The sequence below is a fragment of the Nycticebus coucang genome, chromosome 13, assembly GCF_027406575.1.
Source record: "Nycticebus coucang isolate mNycCou1 chromosome 13, mNycCou1.pri, whole genome shotgun sequence".
Lineage (NCBI taxonomy): Eukaryota > Metazoa > Chordata > Mammalia > Primates > Lorisidae > Nycticebus > Nycticebus coucang.
The window spans coordinates 6,472,633-6,490,429 of NC_069792.1; the positions used below are offsets into that span (position 1 = coordinate 6,472,633).

Here is a 17,797-nt window from a genome sequence, read left to right on the forward strand (position 1 = left end):
GTTTGGATGGGGCCGGGTTTGAACGCACCACCCTCAGTATATGAGGCCGGTGCCCTACTCACTGAGCCACAGGCACCACCCTCTTTTTTTTTTTTTTTTTTTTTTTTGCTGTTTTTGGCTGGGGCCAGGTTTGAACCCGCCACCTCCATTATATGGGGCCAGAGCCCTACTCTTTTGAGCCACAGGTGCCACCCCCACCCTTTTTTATCAATTTTTTTTTGATGAATTTTTTTTTTATTGTTGGGGATTCATTGAGGGTACAATAAACCAGATTACACTGATGGAATTTGTTAGGCAAAGTCCCTCTTGCAATCATGTCTTGCCCCCAAATGGTGTGTCACACACCAAGACCCCACCCCTCCTCCCTCCAGATGAATTCTTTCTTGGCCTCTGCATTCCCTCCAGTCCTTCTGCTCTACCATAGACGTTTGATGTGCAGAAAAGCTGGTGGTATCATACTTTTTCAAGGCTTTAGAGAGAGGTGTGTATGATTTCCCCCTTACCTATTGGCCATGATATCTAAGTGATTCCCTCTTGTCTTTCAAAGCTCATCCTGAGAACTGCCTCCTCTAGGAAGCTTTCCTCCAACCTAAGTCCAAATCCGACCACAGTGTCTTCCTTCCCACTACCGGAGAACCTTGTTCATCATTCTGTCCTGACACTCATCACAGTCTCTGTGGTCCCAGGAGAATATACCCAAGTGCCTCCTTGAGACTGTAAGGGCTGTAAGGATGCAAGCAAACCACATCTGATTGCCCTTGTATCTGCAGCAGCCAGCACTGTGATAAGTGCCTTTAGAAATAAGTGAGTTGGGCGGCGCCTGTGGCTCAGTCGGTAGGGCGCCGGCCCCATATACCAAGGGTGGTGGGTTCCCCGGCCAAACTGCAACCAAAAAATAGCCGGGCGTTGTGGTGGGCGCCTGTAGTCCCAGCTACTCGGGAGGCTGAAGCAAGAGAATCGCTTAAGCCCAGGAGTTGCTGTGAGCTGGCTAAGGCCACGGCACTCTACCAAGGGCCATAAAGTGAGACTCTGTCTCTACAAAAAAAAAACAAAAAAGAAAGAAATAAGTGAGTTAATGGCCCAAGTGTTCATGTCACCTCCACGACTGAGTAACTGAATGACTACATTTCTTAAGTTCTTAAAAACCACAACTTCTTCATCTGCAAGATGAAGATAATACTGTCATCTTTATAGAAGTGTTGGGAGGATTAAATAAGACAATGTATCTAAAGGCTTTATTCAAAGCTTGGCGCATATTGGGGTAAAATGCTCTAAATTTTTTTGTCACCTCATTCAAAAAGGCTACAGTTCATATACATTTTTGGTTCTGGCCTTACCTATCAGCAGGCAAGAGCATTTATGTTGTTATTTCAGTGACAGTGGATTGTCTTTCTCCTCAAAATAAACCCACACCCCACACACACGTACGTATACCTGCTGGAACATCTAAAGCTTAATTCTTTAAACTTAAAGCTCTGATCTCTGTTAACGTGAAGATAACCCTGGGATGAGAAGGCTTTTACTTACTGTTAGCCACTTGCTTTTAAGTGTGAGTGATTTCACACCTTGCCATTAAAATAGACTGTGCTTAGGTGGGGGCTGCAAGAGGCCGCGGAGACATTGTGGGGCTGAGAGAGAGAAAATACAGGAACAAGCAAATGGCAAAAGGGGCAGCTCAGTTTTGTACGTGACCTGTGTGGTTCCAAAAATTATTCCTTCAATGTAGACTTCCAAATATTTCTAATATATCCCTACGGACTCTGTGTCTTTTGGTTCCGTAGCTCTGGGAACCATGTCACATAAATCACATTATTATAAATATTATACATATTAAAGAATGTTACTGATTACAAACAATTACCATGTACAGTCTTTAAAATAGAGTGGGAAAGAAGAGCTCAGCTCCCTCATGTCCAGATGCGTATGCTGGTGCCTGTGCAGTTATAAAAAGTATGTGCACACACCCCCCCCCCCCGTGCACAGACACAGTGGCTTCGGGAGGCTCCTTCACCCCTAGCTGTTCCCCACTCCTAGCACTGTGCCGTCTCTTCTCTGCAGGCCACAACTTCAGTCTGACCCCACAGGGGCTCACTCTGAGCAGCCCTGGGCTGGCCCAGCACACAGGCACTCACCCTTTGCACTCTTGCTCTCCCCCAGCACTCTTCTGTGTTCTGTAGGCTTCAGGCTCTGCCCCTTCCTCCATCTCTCTGCATCAGCCCCTCCCCCACTCTCGTGGGCAGGATGCTGCCAGCATTGCTGCTTGGTGGGTGACATTGGTACCAGAATTTCTTTCTTCAGTTGGTCCTTGGTCTCGGGGATTTGAAGAATAAACCCACGGACCACAGATCAGTGGTAAGTTAGGATTTTATTAGACAGAAAGAATACAGAAGGAGTAAAAAGCACCAGAGCTTCTGGCAAAAGGACTAAAAAGCATCAGAGACAAACCCACAGACTTTTGCTGCCTGTTTCTGGGAGAGGGAAAGCCACGTCAGAAAATTTCCACGTGGGTCCTTTGTCTAGGGCAGCAGTTCTCAGTCTGTGGGTCGCAACCCCTTGTTAACAATGAAAATGCATTGCAGCATTAGGAAGGTTGAGAAGCACTGGTCTAGGGGTATAAGGTCTTGAGAATTACATTTGGCCAGTGTTGCAGGAAGACGAGGCCCAACGGAGAGAAAGAGCACCCAAACACCATGTTTATAAGAGGAAGGGCTTTATTCACCAGCTGGGAGCTTACGGCACGAAGAATTCCAAATGGCCGCGCTCCCCGACTGGCTTTGTCTTTTCCTTTTTATCGATTGTTAAAAAATTCCACCCCACAGGTACCCTTCTTATTGGCCAGTTTGAATCAAGCAGGAGATGCTATTCCAGCCCCTATAGCACTACAGGATTTCACAGAACTTGGAAATTTCCAAGTTCCAGGAAGTTAAGTTTATAAATTCCCAAGAGCTGAGTCACCATGGAAAAGACCCTGCAGGTGTATCATTGTGGTCTTGAGAAGACCTGTTCTCCTAGACCTCACCCTTCTCCAGTATCCTCTCTCACCAGGACTTTTCCAATGTTGATGAGTGTTATGGACAAATGAATGATGCAGTCCCTCCAGCTCAAAACAAAAGTTCAGGGTGTTCCCTTTATGAAATTGCCCAGGCCTAGGAAAACTGGGGTCCCCATCCAGCCTTGAATGGGGGAACCCTGTATTAAGATGAACTCCTGTAAGTTCAGAGGTCCAGCCTCTATGAACATACATTCTAATTGTGCTGGTGGAGAGAGATGGAGACTTCCTACCTGGATTTTCTCCACAGCGCACTGAACCTCTTAGTGCTCAGGAAACTTTTGGGAGCTCTTTTACCTTGAGGGTGGTCCTGTTGATACCGGAATTTCACTGTTCAGTAGGTCCTTGGTCTTGGGGATTCAAAGAACAAACCCACAGACCACAGATTAGGGGTAAGATAGGATTTTTATTAGAAGTTAGAAAGGAATACAGAAGAAGTAAAAAGCACCAGAGCTTCTGGAAGGGGTAAAGAACTGAACTGAGGAGTCTCTTCTGGGCTCTTCAGCTAGGGGTATCAGGTCTAGAGAATGACACTTGGCCAGCAGTTGGTAGATGGGAAAACACCTTTTCAAAGTTAGTGAGTGCATTAACAAATGAATGAATATAGTTTCTCCTCCACTAGGGTGAGGTTATCAGGTCCTTTACAGTTTTTGTCTCTGAGAAGGGATTAGGGTGTGTGCTCCTACTCAAGGTGGAACCACCCCAAAAAACATCTCAGGCTGCTTTGTTCATGATCTTAGTAGAGCTCAGAGGGTATGTTCTGAAAAAGGTGGTTTGTTTGTGCCTGGAAATGGGGGTTTGATTTCTGAACTCATCTGGGCCTAGAGAATGGGGCGCTCTGTGTCCAGCCCTGAGTGGTGGAATCCCGTATCACTATGAGCAAAACGAGTGCCCACTGGACCAGCCCCAGAGACAGCTGGGAAGTGAGAAAGGGAACAAGACTGTGGGCAATTTTCCACAGACATTTTTATGTCAAGTTTACAGAGGGAGGAGGGCCAAGAGAAAGAGTGAGTCAAATTAGATCCGTGGAAATAAAGGATCATTCTCACTTTTTTCTTACTTTGTGTTCTATTCCGATTCCTTCTAACCGAAGTTAGAAGGTTGGTAACTATTCCCTAGTTCTCAGCTTGAAAATTGATGCCATTTTTTATACCAAAAAGTGGTGTTTTGGGGTTTCAAATTCCTCAGAGACTGTTCACAGCCTTGCCGCTTTCTCCCCTGTGTCCTTCAGGCCTGTTCAGGGTTAGTCCTTTGAATTCACACGTCAGTGAGGTGGTCATTTCTTGAAAAGGCAAAATCTGTGAAATTATGGCCTGGTGGTAGATAGGAAGTTGGAAAGCCTGGGAAGTAGGATGGCCAGGTCCCATAGAAGACAAGACAATGAAAATTCGGGATGCTTGTTCTTTCCAATAGTTCCCTTTTGTGTGAAGAGACAAAGTTGCTTAACCGGTCTTTATTTGAAATTAGAGCACAGATTTGTAAGAGCCTCTCCATGTGAGCCTAACGACATGTTAGAGGTGTCTTAATGAAGCCATGTAAAGGGAGACAAAAGAGGAATCAGGGCTCATCAAAATGCCAGCTATTTTAAGATCTTTCCTTGACCATGTAATGACCTTCATACACATTATGCACCATTAGTATTCATGACAATTATATATTTTTAATTTTCTCCATGTTACAAAACATTAATCATCAGCACCAGCAAATAAGATATTTTTGCCTGAGTAGTTTATGTAAAATTTTGGAAATGCTAGACTTGCAAATATCATGAAATATGTTTCTAAAAAGGCCAAAAACTAAAAATAATCCACAACTCTCACTAAATTCTAATCATTCATGGTTAATTTTGGTGCCATAATCAATGTCAGTGAAGAGGCATTTCAAAATCTAAGGGCTTCATCTCTTCCTCTGCAAATGCATGAAGTGTGGTAGTTGAGAGTCAGAGAAGTTGGTGGGAAAATAGGATGTCAGTGTTTATATCTCCTGAAAGGAAATAACCACTGGACTACAAATAAAATGAGTCCAGATACTTACTACCTTTGGTCTTTCTATTTATTTCCCACTGAGAGCCAAGGGCCGTGTATTCAGTAATGACTTCGGCATCACTTAGCACAAAATGAACGGGAACACAGGCAGCAAAGTCTGTGGGTTTGTCTGTCTCTCTCATGGAGTTGAGTTGGGATAGGGAGGAAATAGTGGTGTTGGGGTTGCCCAAATTGTGGCCTAGTAAATGTTATATTGGCAAAAAACAATCAGTCACTCTAACTGTATCTGTCATGTTCGGCCGTAGACTTTCTCTTCTCTTCTTTTTTAATGACACAGTAACTGTTGTGATCCCAAGGGATCACTGGACTTCCAATCTACAGAGAAGGTCCAGCACTGTCGTTCTGCTAACAAAGCACAAGGAGACTGGCTGGTTGGTAGGGGAAAGTTTTGAGACAGACTGTGTTGGGTACCATTATTTCACTCCCCAGGAACACAATCAGCAGTATCCTTTCTGATTCACCCCTGCAAGTTTCAAGTTGCCTGGCTTGTTGGTGTTGCCAGGAGGGCTTTGTTTGTTTCTGTCCATGTGGATTTTCTTGATTTTTGTGTGTCTCAAAACTTTTGTAATGACCACATAGATCAAATAAAGAAAGGAACTGGTCATTTATTTCATTGTGAAAAATATAGTTACATTTGGGGAGAAGACAACTTTCTCATGGAGTATAATGCAGCCATGAAAATTGGGAAACTCTAGCATCTTTAAAAACAATTCTCATTGTTTAAGAAGAGAAGAATGCTAGAAAGTCTGTTTTTATAACCAGTGAAATTTTCTTTTATCTTTCACTGTCTGAACCTGGAACTCTTCTCTTGACCAAACATTCCTTTTTCTTCATTTCTTAAAAAGCGGGACCTTGAATAAAAGAGATGTTTTCATTTCCTTTGCTGTTTTGTTTTATTTGTGGTGGTGTTTTCATCAAGGATGTGGAGAACAGAATGGATCTTTTGAATTGGGGAGCAGGAGCCTAACGAATCTGATATTATATATGGAATCCCTCGTCCTGTTTTGTTTCATTCTAAATTATTACTCATGAGATGCTGATAGTTATTGTTTAAAATAATTTTCAAATGCCTCCTAAGTTTCCACTTCTGTGCTCTTTCTTCCATTCCTGTGTTTTAACTTATAGTGTCAGGTAGGTCACTCTGGAAAAGTTGCTCTAATTAAAATGAATGGTCTTTGATCTTCACCTTGGGAGGAGTGGATGCCTACTCACCCTGCCTCCTTGCCTCTCTTGGATATAGTATTTTACTCTGTTGTTTTTAATTCTTAAGCTTATCCAATGTGTCTGCTTCTATCAAAATCCTGGTGTAAGTTCTTTCAGATCATCCTCATACTTTTAGAGATTTTTCAGATCTTTTCCTTGCTGATTTTAGTCTCTCCTTTCATAATGAACAAGAAATCCCAGAACATTTTTGCCTTCATTTTTGCAAACAAAAGCATGGAAATTAATTCTGAAGTGTATATGTTGAACACTCTGAATCTACCAGTGTGTTAGGATCCAGTTACAGTCCCATGGAATAGTCCTGGCAGACTGCAGACCTATCAAAGCCCACTTCATATCTGATAGACCATCTCATAATGAGCATCTCAGAAGTTTTCTGTTGTTTTTTTATTTTTCTTCAAATCATGTTCTTTTTTTATCAGTGGTAAGATAGGATTTTATTAGACAAAAGGATTTTATTAGACAGAAGGATTAAAAAGCACCAGAGCTTTTGGCAAAGGGGAAGACCCAAGTCAGAAGTGTCCCCTCAAATCGTGTTCTTTTAAAACTATTTTCTGGTCCACTTTTTATTCTTTCTGGACACATGTTGCTAAATTCTGAAAGAGTAAGTATTCAGGTTTTTACCATGTGCTCTTTGAAATATTGACACGATTCAAAGTTCCTAAATCATTAACCATTTGCTATTGGCTAATCAATAGCCATTTGCTATTCATTTATAGTTTGAAATATTTTAACCCTCGTTGTCATATTTCCCATTGCCTCTGTGCTGGGAGGCATGCATCTCTCTGAGCCCTTTCACTGGTGGTTTCTAACCGGCCTGTTTCTACTGAACGTTATGGCGTGGAACATGGGAAGGGCAGGAAAAATGGTAATAATATCCATCAGTGGTTTCATCCCTTTTTGAAGATTGAATTTGAACAATAAATGCCAAAAACCAATATGAAAGTCATCAATTTGGGGTTACAGAAGAGCATTGATCATTATTATCTCAAGGCTGTTTGTGTTTTTGTCCCACTTCCAACATAATACCAGGGGGACAAGGATCCCACATCAGATTGGCCCTTTCACAAAACCACCACGGTGGGATGGGGATCTAGATCAGGACAATCCTTTCTCTTTTGTGATCAGAAACACACTAATGTGCAAAAATCCTACTTTTTTCCCTGTGTCTGATCCTACTACATTGCATTAACTTCAGAGAAAGTGCTACTAAGCTCTTTCTTCTATTAAATAAAAGCTGGAAGTTGTAGAGTCACAATGGAAATATTTCCAATTAGGAATTTATGTAGGATTTTGAATAAGGATACTTACATAGCCAAGAAATCCCATCTATGAGGGAGTTACTGTGTATAAGGAATTCTTAGTCCACTGATCAGCATTGGTTCTTATAAAATGATCAGCGTGAGCTAACACCTCTTGACTGTACTTTAATTTTGATTAATCTGCCATTTTGTAATGTTTCATCTATCTTGAATTATTAAGGTCACTTATTTTTTTATGCTCCAACAAAACAGGCTATAGCTGTCCTCCTTTACCTCCATCCTTATATTCGTATTATATATATTCTTCAACCAAAACTCTGCAGCATATTCTAAACCTAACTCTCTTGGTTTTATACACAATAACTAGCCAAGTATGGAAGATATTGTGGTAGCAGAATAATTGCCCCCTGCAAAGATGTCCACATCTAATCGTTAGAACTTGTGAAGATGTTACTTTACAATGCAGAGGGGACTTCATGGTGCGGGATGAAATGAGGGTTGCCAATCAGCTGACTCTAAAGTAGGGGGACTATCCAGGAGTTCAAACAATAATAATGGTCCTTGAAAGTGGACAAAGGAGGCAGAAATGGAGATTAGAGGGAGGCCTCTGGGAGTATAACAGGGGGCCCCTGTGAGGGCAGCGCGAGGAAGGACTTGGAAGGGCTGGCTGTGGAGGACCTGCATGTGGGAGGCGCCAAGGGAGAGCACAGAACGTGGCACAGGGATACTGGAAGGCCACACAAGCTGCACTTGTGAACAGACCATCTGGTGAGGGGAAGGAGGCATGTAGGGCAATCCTTGGTCTGTGATGACCAGTGGGTCTGGCAGGCCCCCTATTATACAGTAGAACCTCTGTAAGCTGACCACCCCAGGGACTGCAACAAACTAGTCAATGTGCAGAGGTGGTCGATATAAGGAACTAGGCATACTGTGCTGATAGGGACATGTACCACATGTCCCATCTGTGAATAGTAGGTCAACTTAAGGAGGTGGTCACGTAGAGAAGTGGTTAACTATGGAGGCTTTACTACCCCGTTTCCCCAAAATAAGACATCCTCTGAAAATAAGACCTACTTATAGGAAAGATAAGATGTCCCCTGAAAATAAGACCTAGCACATCCTTGGGAGCACACCTTAAAATAAGGCACTGTCTTATTTTTGAGGAAACAGGGTATACACATATCCTGTCATTAAGATTCTTCTCCCTTCCCTCACTTACAGGATAGGGGCTTTTGGAAGCCTATCTCTGCCTCAGTTTCTTCATCTCTAAAATGGAGATCATAATTATTTATTTGTTTATTTATTTATTTTTTTGAGGCAGAGTTTCACTCTGTGCCCTGGGTAGAGCACCGTGGTATCAGAGCTCACAACAACCTCAAACTCTTGGGCTTGAGCAATCCTCTTGCCTCAGCCTCCTGAGTAGCTGGGACTGCAGGTGTGTACCTCTACACCCGGCTCATTTTTCTATTTTTAATAGAGATGGGATCTCACTCTTCCTCAGGCTGGTTTTGAACTCCTGAGCTCAAGAGATCCTCCCACCTCAGCCTCCTAAAAGTACTAGGATTATAGGCATGAGCCACCATGCCTGGCTCATAATACTTTATTTTAAAATAGATAATATATCTCCATGGTTCAAAAAATCAATGCAATGGGCGAACTCATGTTCCCCCACCTGTCCCACCTATCCAGTTGCTTTCCTGCTCCAAATTGGTAATAATTTTTATATTTTCTTCTTCAAATTTTCATTTTCTTTATACAAATAAAATATATACATCCTTATAACTATATGCATGTAAACAGATACATATAAGTTTTTTTTTTTTAAGTTCCCTCTTTCTTACAGTGAAAAACAAAGACACAGACCCAAAAGGATTTAGAAAAAAGAAAGAACACTTGTGCAGAAGTCCAAGTGTAAATTTGGGCTGGCCAAATTTAAAATAACACAGGTATTTAAAACCACAGACACAGTCTCACTGAATCTGTCCAGTTTACAGTTTGTATGTTCTTAAAGCAAAACAGGAATTTTCTCTTGTGATTATCATAACCACAAAGTCCACGACATATTTTCAGTGATGGAAAATCCAGGGATAAAACGTTTTTTTGCCAGGATATCAGAAATTTATAGGAAATGTTTAGAGTTTCATTTATTTGGGGAGTGGGAGCTAGATGGGTCGACCCTTCAGGTCTCTGATGTTTGGCTGGTTTTGTTTGGTTTCAGTATCCAGTCTGATCATTTTCTTGTCTCCTCTTCTGACTGTGGAACATGTTTATTCATCATGGTAGGGAAAGATGTTAGTGTTGCTTTCACACGAACTTTTGCAGCTGAAGCAAATACCTGCTCCTTTCATAACCTGTTCTAATCCTGGGCATGGAATTATTGCCAGTGTCATGCCTGGAGTTGTTCTGTCCCTATTCCTCATGTACTTGGCTGCGAGGTACGTCTGCATTTCATCCTGAGCAGTCCACGTCCTGGCACTGTGGTGGAGCTCATGGGTGCTGCAAGCCCACTGAGAGGTGCTGCTTGCCTCTGGCATCCCCCAGTGTTTGTTACTGCTGCTGTCAGTGTGACTTGCTTCTTACTCAGTTTTCTAGGCCACTGTCAAAACATCCTTCTTCTAAGAAGAGTATTTTCCAAAGAATGGAAGAAAAAGTACCCAATGTACTCAGCCCTACTATGAAACTAATTTATAGCTTTCATACGAAGACTACAACCCAATCTCAGTACAAGAATATGGGGAAGGGGGCAAGGGAGGGAAGGGAGGATGATTGGTGCCACCACACCTAGGGTGCATCTTGGAAGGGTGCAGGTGAAGTTTACTAAGTGTAGAGTATAAGAGTTTGAACACAATAATTAAGAAAATGCCATGAAGGCTATGTTAACCAGTTTGGTGAAAATATTTCAGACTATATATGGAGCCAACACATTGTACCTCATGATTGCATTATTGTACACAGCTATGATTTAATAAAAGAAAAACATCCTTCTCACGGTCTTGCTCTGCATCCACTGTGAATGCAAACGTAGGGATCAATCATGTGACATTTCATGTTTATGCCTTGGATTCCACGGCCCCCTCTTCACTCTTCCTCCAATACTTTTTCTGGTCTCCTCATGGAGGAGTTGACTTTTATTCTTATATAGTTTACCTCATCGCTGCAACTGCACTGCCTAGCACAGTACTGGGCACATTGTAAAAAAATGTTCATTGAACTCATACAGGTCAGCTATGGGGCCAGACACAACAGCTTCTCCCAAAATGCTGGGCTTGGAAGGCAGTTCACCCAGTTAGGAATGCAAATGCTTAATCCACTGACAAGTTTCTATTGGATTCTACTATTCTATTCTATTTCACGTTAGCCATTTTTTTTTTTTTATAATGGGGACACTTCCCCATTTTATAATGGGGAAGAAAAAAATTCTTCCATATTTCTTGCATAAATCCGGCATCCTAAGATGTTAAGCTATCTGGCTTTTATAGGTCAGTTTCTATTTATAGTAAAAGCAGTTGTACAAAAGGATCTTCATCCACCTAAAAGAAGAGTAAAGCTGGGTTTTCTGTATCCCACATTAAGCTCTTTACAAAGAACAAAAGGGTGTTGCTTGCACTGGAGAAAAATGATGGGGACCTCATCTTCTGAATCTTTTACTGCCCAGGGCCTCAAAAGTGCTTGGCATGAGGCATTCAGCAATGCTTGTTGAATTTCTAATTGAACATTTCCTGCACAAACAAATAAAACAAACATTCTGTGAATTTAGGTTAATTCCTGGTCAATGGAAAAGACTTCAAACTCTAAAATAATTTCAAAAGGTTTATTATGATCTGAGTATGTGCAACCATGGTCTAAAGAGCCATGCCTAAGACGCCTCAAGCAAGTGGGCTCACCGTGAGTTTTATATATTTCAAGGAGACAAGAATTATATATAAAGTCATAAATGAATATAATAACTTTTGGCCTAAAAAAGGACATCTTCAAGGAGGGGATTGCAGGTTGTAGGTAGGTTTAAACATGCTTTGATTTATACTTGGTTAAAGAACTGAAGCTTTCTCTAAAGCTCAGAATGTTTTAAGTTAAGATTAGGGGCCAGATGGTGGCTCATGCCTATAATCCTAGCACGCTGGGAGGCTAAGGAGGGTGGATCACCTGAGCTCAAGAGTTGGCAACCAGCCTGAGCCAGAGCTAGACCTTGTCTCTAAAAATAGCTGGGCATTGTGGTGGGGGCCTATAATCCCAGCTACTTGGGAGACTGAGGCAAGAGAATTGCTGGAGCCCAAGTGTTTGCGGTTGCTGTGAGCTATGATGCCAACAAAGTGAGACTCTGTCTCAAAAAAAAAAATAAATAAATAAATAAAAAAGAAGTTAAGATAAGGAAGTCTGTTAATCGGAGATAAGTCCTGGAACATAGACTGAAATGATCTGTTAAGTAAATTGATAACATGCAGGTGTACTTGAAGCTTTGTCTCATGGAACCGTAGCCCTGTTAATGCCTGTTAATGAGTTACAAAGAGTATGTCCCAGAAGGGAGGGGGCATGACAGGCAGATCTGACCTCCCTTTTCATGGCCAGCTACTCAGCTTTAGGGTATTTCTGGAGGCCTCTTGGCCAAGAGAGGATCCATTCAGTCATCTGGGAGAGCTTAAGATTTTATTTTATTTTATTGTATTGTATTATTATTATTATTATTATTATTATTATTTTGAGACAGAGTCTCACTATGTCACCCTCAGTAGAGTGCCGCGGCATCACGGCTCACAGCAACCTCCAACTCCTGGGCTTAGGTGATTCTCTTGCCTCAGCCTCCTGAGTAGCTGGGACTACAGGCGTCTGCCACAATGCCCGGCTATTTTTTTGTTGCAGTTTTACCTGGGCAGGATTGGAACATGCCACCCTCGGTATATAGGGCCGATGCCCTACCCACTGAGCCACAGGCACTGCCCAAGTAAAATAATAAGATTTTACTTTAGTCCGCACCTCCATCCATGACTCAATGGTTCCTTTTGGGTGGGCAGTCTGTTCTTGGTTCTCTGGTTCTCCATATGTTCACGGTTGAAGAATGACCAGACACACCAAAAGCAAGGTAAGCATGAGACAGAGCTCATTGAGGAAGAGCAAGGTAGGTTTGGATGCATTTTCCACAGATGAGGATCAGGTCCCTGTGGTAATAAGAGGCTCTGGTTATGGTCTTGGGTCCTGTTTTATGTTGTCAAGATTGGGCCCTCCTGGTGGTTTAGTAGTCACTGTGAAACCACTGTGATGGACAGTTACCTTAATTAGCATGAGGTTAACCTCATCCATCACAGTGGTTCCACAGTGACTACTAAACCACCAGGAGGGCCCAATCTTGACAACATAAAACAGGACCCAAGACCATAACCAGAGCCTCTTATTACCACAGGGACCTGATCCTCATCTGACCCCAGGTGTGGCAATTGCTTATGGTCAAACCAAGGCAGGGCACCACCCGCTGGCCCTAGGAAATCCAGAGGCCCTCAGTATCTACCTAACAATAAAGTGTTGGGCTGTACAAAGGTAATGGGAAGAAGACCTAGGGTTGAGTCTGGGCAACCTTTTTCCATCCCATTTATCAGATGGTCAAAGTAGTGACTGTCACAATTCTCTGTCTCTTGAGAGGGTAATCCTACACCAGTTACAGATAATTCAGGGATGGTTTGTCATTTAAGAGGATCAAGATAGGACTGATTGGTCAGCACCAAAAACACGTCATAGAGTAGCACATGACGCAGCATGACTGTCTCCACCAAGGACCTGTCCCAGGGCCTGCTTGTCTCAGGTTGTTCCCCAGGATCTCATTAGCAATATTAAGTTCCTTCCTTGATAAGAAGCAAAGAGAGAGGTGACTAAGGCCATATGTCTTCTAGTGGTGATCCGGAAGAAAAGAACTTCATTATACATACTCACACATTAATATCAAATGGTATAATTCAAAATAAGAAGAAATAAAATGCCATTGAATTTGGCTTGAGAGACACCCAAAGATAGAATTTTGAACATTATTGTTATTTACGTGAGATTTGTCAGGAAACCCAGGGGATGGTGATCTACTATGAATAATTAGAGATTTAAGACCCAATGTTCACCTGACGGTTTAAGATATTTTTAGGGGTAGCTTATGGTTTGTAACTGAAATAGTTAGTAAAAATTGGCTTGGTCAGGAAGCAGTTTTATATGCAATACTTTGATTTCTTTGGAGTCAATTTTGGAAGGTTATAGTAATATAAGAATAATATAATCTCTAGCTTCCAAAGACCGGCTGCCCTGGTTAGAGATGCAGCTACTTGACAAGTATGAATGTTGACTAGATTTTTAAATGTCCAATTTTGAAACTGAAAATTCTTGCTGAAATAATCAAGATTTATGCTTGGTCATTCAACAACTTAAGAAGACTTGGTTAGGCACTTTGCTACATGTTCAGAATTATGTCAGTCCCATGGAGAAATTCATCCTCTACAGAATTTCAGCTTCCTTAACGGTCAGGCCACTGTCATGGAGATAGAGAGAAGAACTTCAGCACTGTCAGACAGAAATAAATCATTAAGCTTCATGTTGTTCTAGTTTAGGTTTTATTACAAAGAAATGACCTGCCTGTGAGTCACTTGTAACTAAGAAAGACCAACCCATGTGCAAAAATATTTAAAGCAAATGGTAATTAACTAAAATAATCATACACCTATTATGTGAGTGGTACATTAAATTCTAAGGAAAATGCACACTTAGGTATTTGGGGATGGAAGACCCCACTCAGCAAGCTACCATAACTAGAGGAAGTAGGTTAAGTCACTTACTAGTCATGTCACACTCTAGAGAATGAAGTTCTTAACATCTACAAAAATGTGAGCTTTTTTTCTCTCTGTACTCAGGAGATAATGGAGTTGAGACTCCCTCCTAAAGCTTGAGAGAAGCACACGTGCTCTTTCTAAGTTACCTAATGAAATAAATCGTAGCTATGCAGGAGGCCTATAACAAAATGCAGATCCATATTGTCAGAATGAAATAGAACAAGTTGTGCATGATCACTAACATTTATCTCTGGCATGTGGAGTATATTACCTGACTTTTTAAGGAGCTGAGAAGTACATGTTCTATGCATACAGCATCCTGGGTTGGGGTGTGAGCCCTGCCACATAGATACAGTAGTTGTCCCCAAAAGAGTTCACAATAGAGCTCCTGTGCCAGCCTTGCATCCCATCACAGTTCCCAGATGCTACCTCCAGAAGAGTCATGCTGAGAGGTGGAGTCCACTCCATTGGATGCTGGGGAATTCCACTCACAAGGCCGGGCACTGGTGCTTGTGAGTGTGGGCGTGTGTATTAATGGGAGCTACCCAGTTCATTCTGATTGTCAGGTTTTGGAAGCACAGAATGAAGCCCATCCTTCTTGATCTGTAGGTGTGAGATATTCACAAGGATTGTTCCCACAGACCTTTGTAAATGTCCAAATTCTCAAATATGGACCAGCTTTTGACTCTGATATGACCTGATTTCACATGTTTCCTGTTCAGAAGGTTCAGATACACCTTGATATACTTTCATATCTATTGAAAATTTCTCCCAGAAGATGGCTGTGTTTTTTTTTTTTTCTCTACACATAAATAATGGTTTCATGATTTCAGGAGGCTGAGGAGCCAAGGAGGATGGCAATGGGTTGAACTGTGGCAGGGCCAATCAGTTATCTCACTCCCTACCTCATTCACACCAACATCTATCTCAGATAAATTACCACCAGGCAAATTTGTGCTCAGTCAAATTACAAAATACCCAGTATAATTGCATAATAATTTTCAGATTACCACAAGCAGAGATGTCAATCAATGGTTTATCCTTCTTAACTACAAGACAACTGGACCCTTACATGCCTAGGGACACCATATAACAGTGACGTACTGGGCTTCCACCCAGGGGCCTGTCTCAAACACAGCTCATCTCTCAGGCGGAACTCAAGTGTGGCAGCACATGAGAATATCAGGAAGGAATCCATGCCTAATCCGAATCTCCTCATAAAACTAACTCCTGCATGGCTCTTCTGGTGGCCTCAGGAGCGTGTGTTCCCCAGCCTGAGTTAGCTCTGTGTGTCCCAGAGCGGGCAGGAGGAGACGTGTCTTTTTTGTTTGTTTGTTTTTAATTAAATCATAGCTGTGTACATTAATGCGATCATGGGGGAAGACATGTTCTTACTGTCCTTCCTTGCAGGCAGTGTCCACTCATACCAGCTGAAGAGATGTCATTGCTCAGAGTTAGAAATGTCACAGTGCTTCTTCCCAGTGGATTTGGGTTTTTGGCATGGCTTTTGTGAAATTTGAGATGGTTCTATTTGTTTTGCCTTTTTCATGGTTGTTCTCTAGAAAGCTGGCTTTTTAAAAGTGTGATGTCCACAGCTTCCCTCCTGAGCTTCATTTCTTTCCCTCATATCCCACTAGCCAGAGCAGTGTAGGCAGCCAAGGACTCATGTCCCACCATGACAGGTTCGTCTTTCTTAGGGACCCCACTTCCCTGTGGAGGTGCTCCAAAATTTACATCATCAAGGATTGAAACAAATCCCTTTAACAGCAGTGATTTCTTAGAACGAGAGCTCACTGTCAGCAATTTTTTCATTGCCCTCTGGTTTTTCCAAGGTCATACACATTCTTGTGCTCCTGTGCATGAAAATAGATGTAATGGTAAGAAGCATCAGAGGCCTTCTAGGAAAACTGCTACAAAGCAAAGAATGTTATTCCTTCATTGCACAAGTGGAAGGGTTCTTAAAGGTCATACAATTCAATCCTCTCCTTGTCTTTCTTGGTCAAGTATTAAGCTTGCTCAAGTAATAATAGCTTACATATGTTAAACAACCTAGCTGGGCAGATTCAAAGATCCCCCTACCAACTCCTGTGTGATCTTGGGCTAACAGCTTAAATGCTATGCCTCAGTCTCCTCCCCTGTAATATGGTGATATCACCTAATTCCTTGAGTTATGGTGAAGGTTAAAATAGATAATGAACATCAAGTATGTAGTATAGTGCCTATCATATTTTAGGATAGAAATAGTGTTTCCTATAATTATTTACTACTATCATGATTCAAATAGCTCCTGAGCCTGGCCAGCAGCAGCTGTCTTCTGCCATTCCATCTTGTGTTTTCCTGGGCAAACATCCTGAGCTTGTAGGCTGTGGTGGACAAAAGAGTCCTCAACTGACCATCAGGTCTAGACGACCTCGGTTCTGACAGTGGCTGACTAGTCTTGTGACCTTAGAAAATTAATACAGATTAGCATGGCCCCTGCGCAAGGATGACACGCAAATTCGTGAAGCGTTCCATATTTAAAAAAAAAAAAAAAGAAAGAAAATTAATACAATTCTTTTGCCCTTCATTTCCTCATATACAACTTAAAGACTAGGAGACAGAGCAGCCTTTTGGAACCCGCCCCTGTCTCAGAGACCTGGTTCTGCATGTTGAAAGTAGCCACTCCTGTAGGTCCTATCTTGCTCCAGCTGCCTCTTTCCCCAAGATGGCCGGAGACAACCCTCTCAGTAGCACAGAACTCAGATCAGTCACGTGTTTGGGTCTTGCCACTGGTGGGCTGTGGTGTGGTTAAGCGGATTTATCTGTGCACCAAAGAAATATGACTGTTAGTAAGAATCTGTTCTTAGGTTCTCTAAAAAATTGGCAAAGCAGAAGTGGACTTAAATATAGCAGAATGAGCTAGAAATGACGGGCTTAGACATTGATACATAGTAGAGAGTCAGTGTTTGTTAGGAGAAAAAAATCCCGACAATAAAAACTGTAAATTGAATATTCAAACAATATTTGGAATATCTACCGTAGAAACTTTAAAATAAAGCAGGTTAATGCTCTTGAGATGAGCACTGCATTCCCTGGCTGGTGAATGCTTCTGTGTGCCAGTGGTGACATGTGAAGCTTCTCAAATTCCCTTTCAGTCCTAAAGTTCTCTGATTTTAGCAAGAGGGGTATTCTTTGACCCCCTACATAGGCCGTCTCTCACGATTTCAGGTTGCTATCCATGTGCTGATTTCTTCCTATTCATGGCTTTTGTGTGGTCCTGCTAATCATTAGAAAGTAATCTGTAGCCTCTAATGATTGATACTTTTAAAATCTGAAGTACATTAATGAACTTTTTGAAAAGCTTGAGGGAGTAAGTTCAGCTTTGCATTCAGATCTATAAATGTAAAAAGCACGGCTAGTTTGAGATAGAGTATTTATTCTCTA

General features: G+C 41.9%; 1 protein-coding gene and 1 pseudogene across 1 annotated transcript in view; both read left to right on the forward strand.

Moving 5' to 3' along the window:
* Positions 1-17,797, forward strand: part of XKR4 (XK related 4) — a 438,409-nt gene that overhangs the window by 68,395 nt on the left and 352,217 nt on the right. The window lies entirely within an intron of this gene.
* Positions 16,794-16,894, forward strand: LOC128564122 (uncharacterized; annotated as a pseudogene).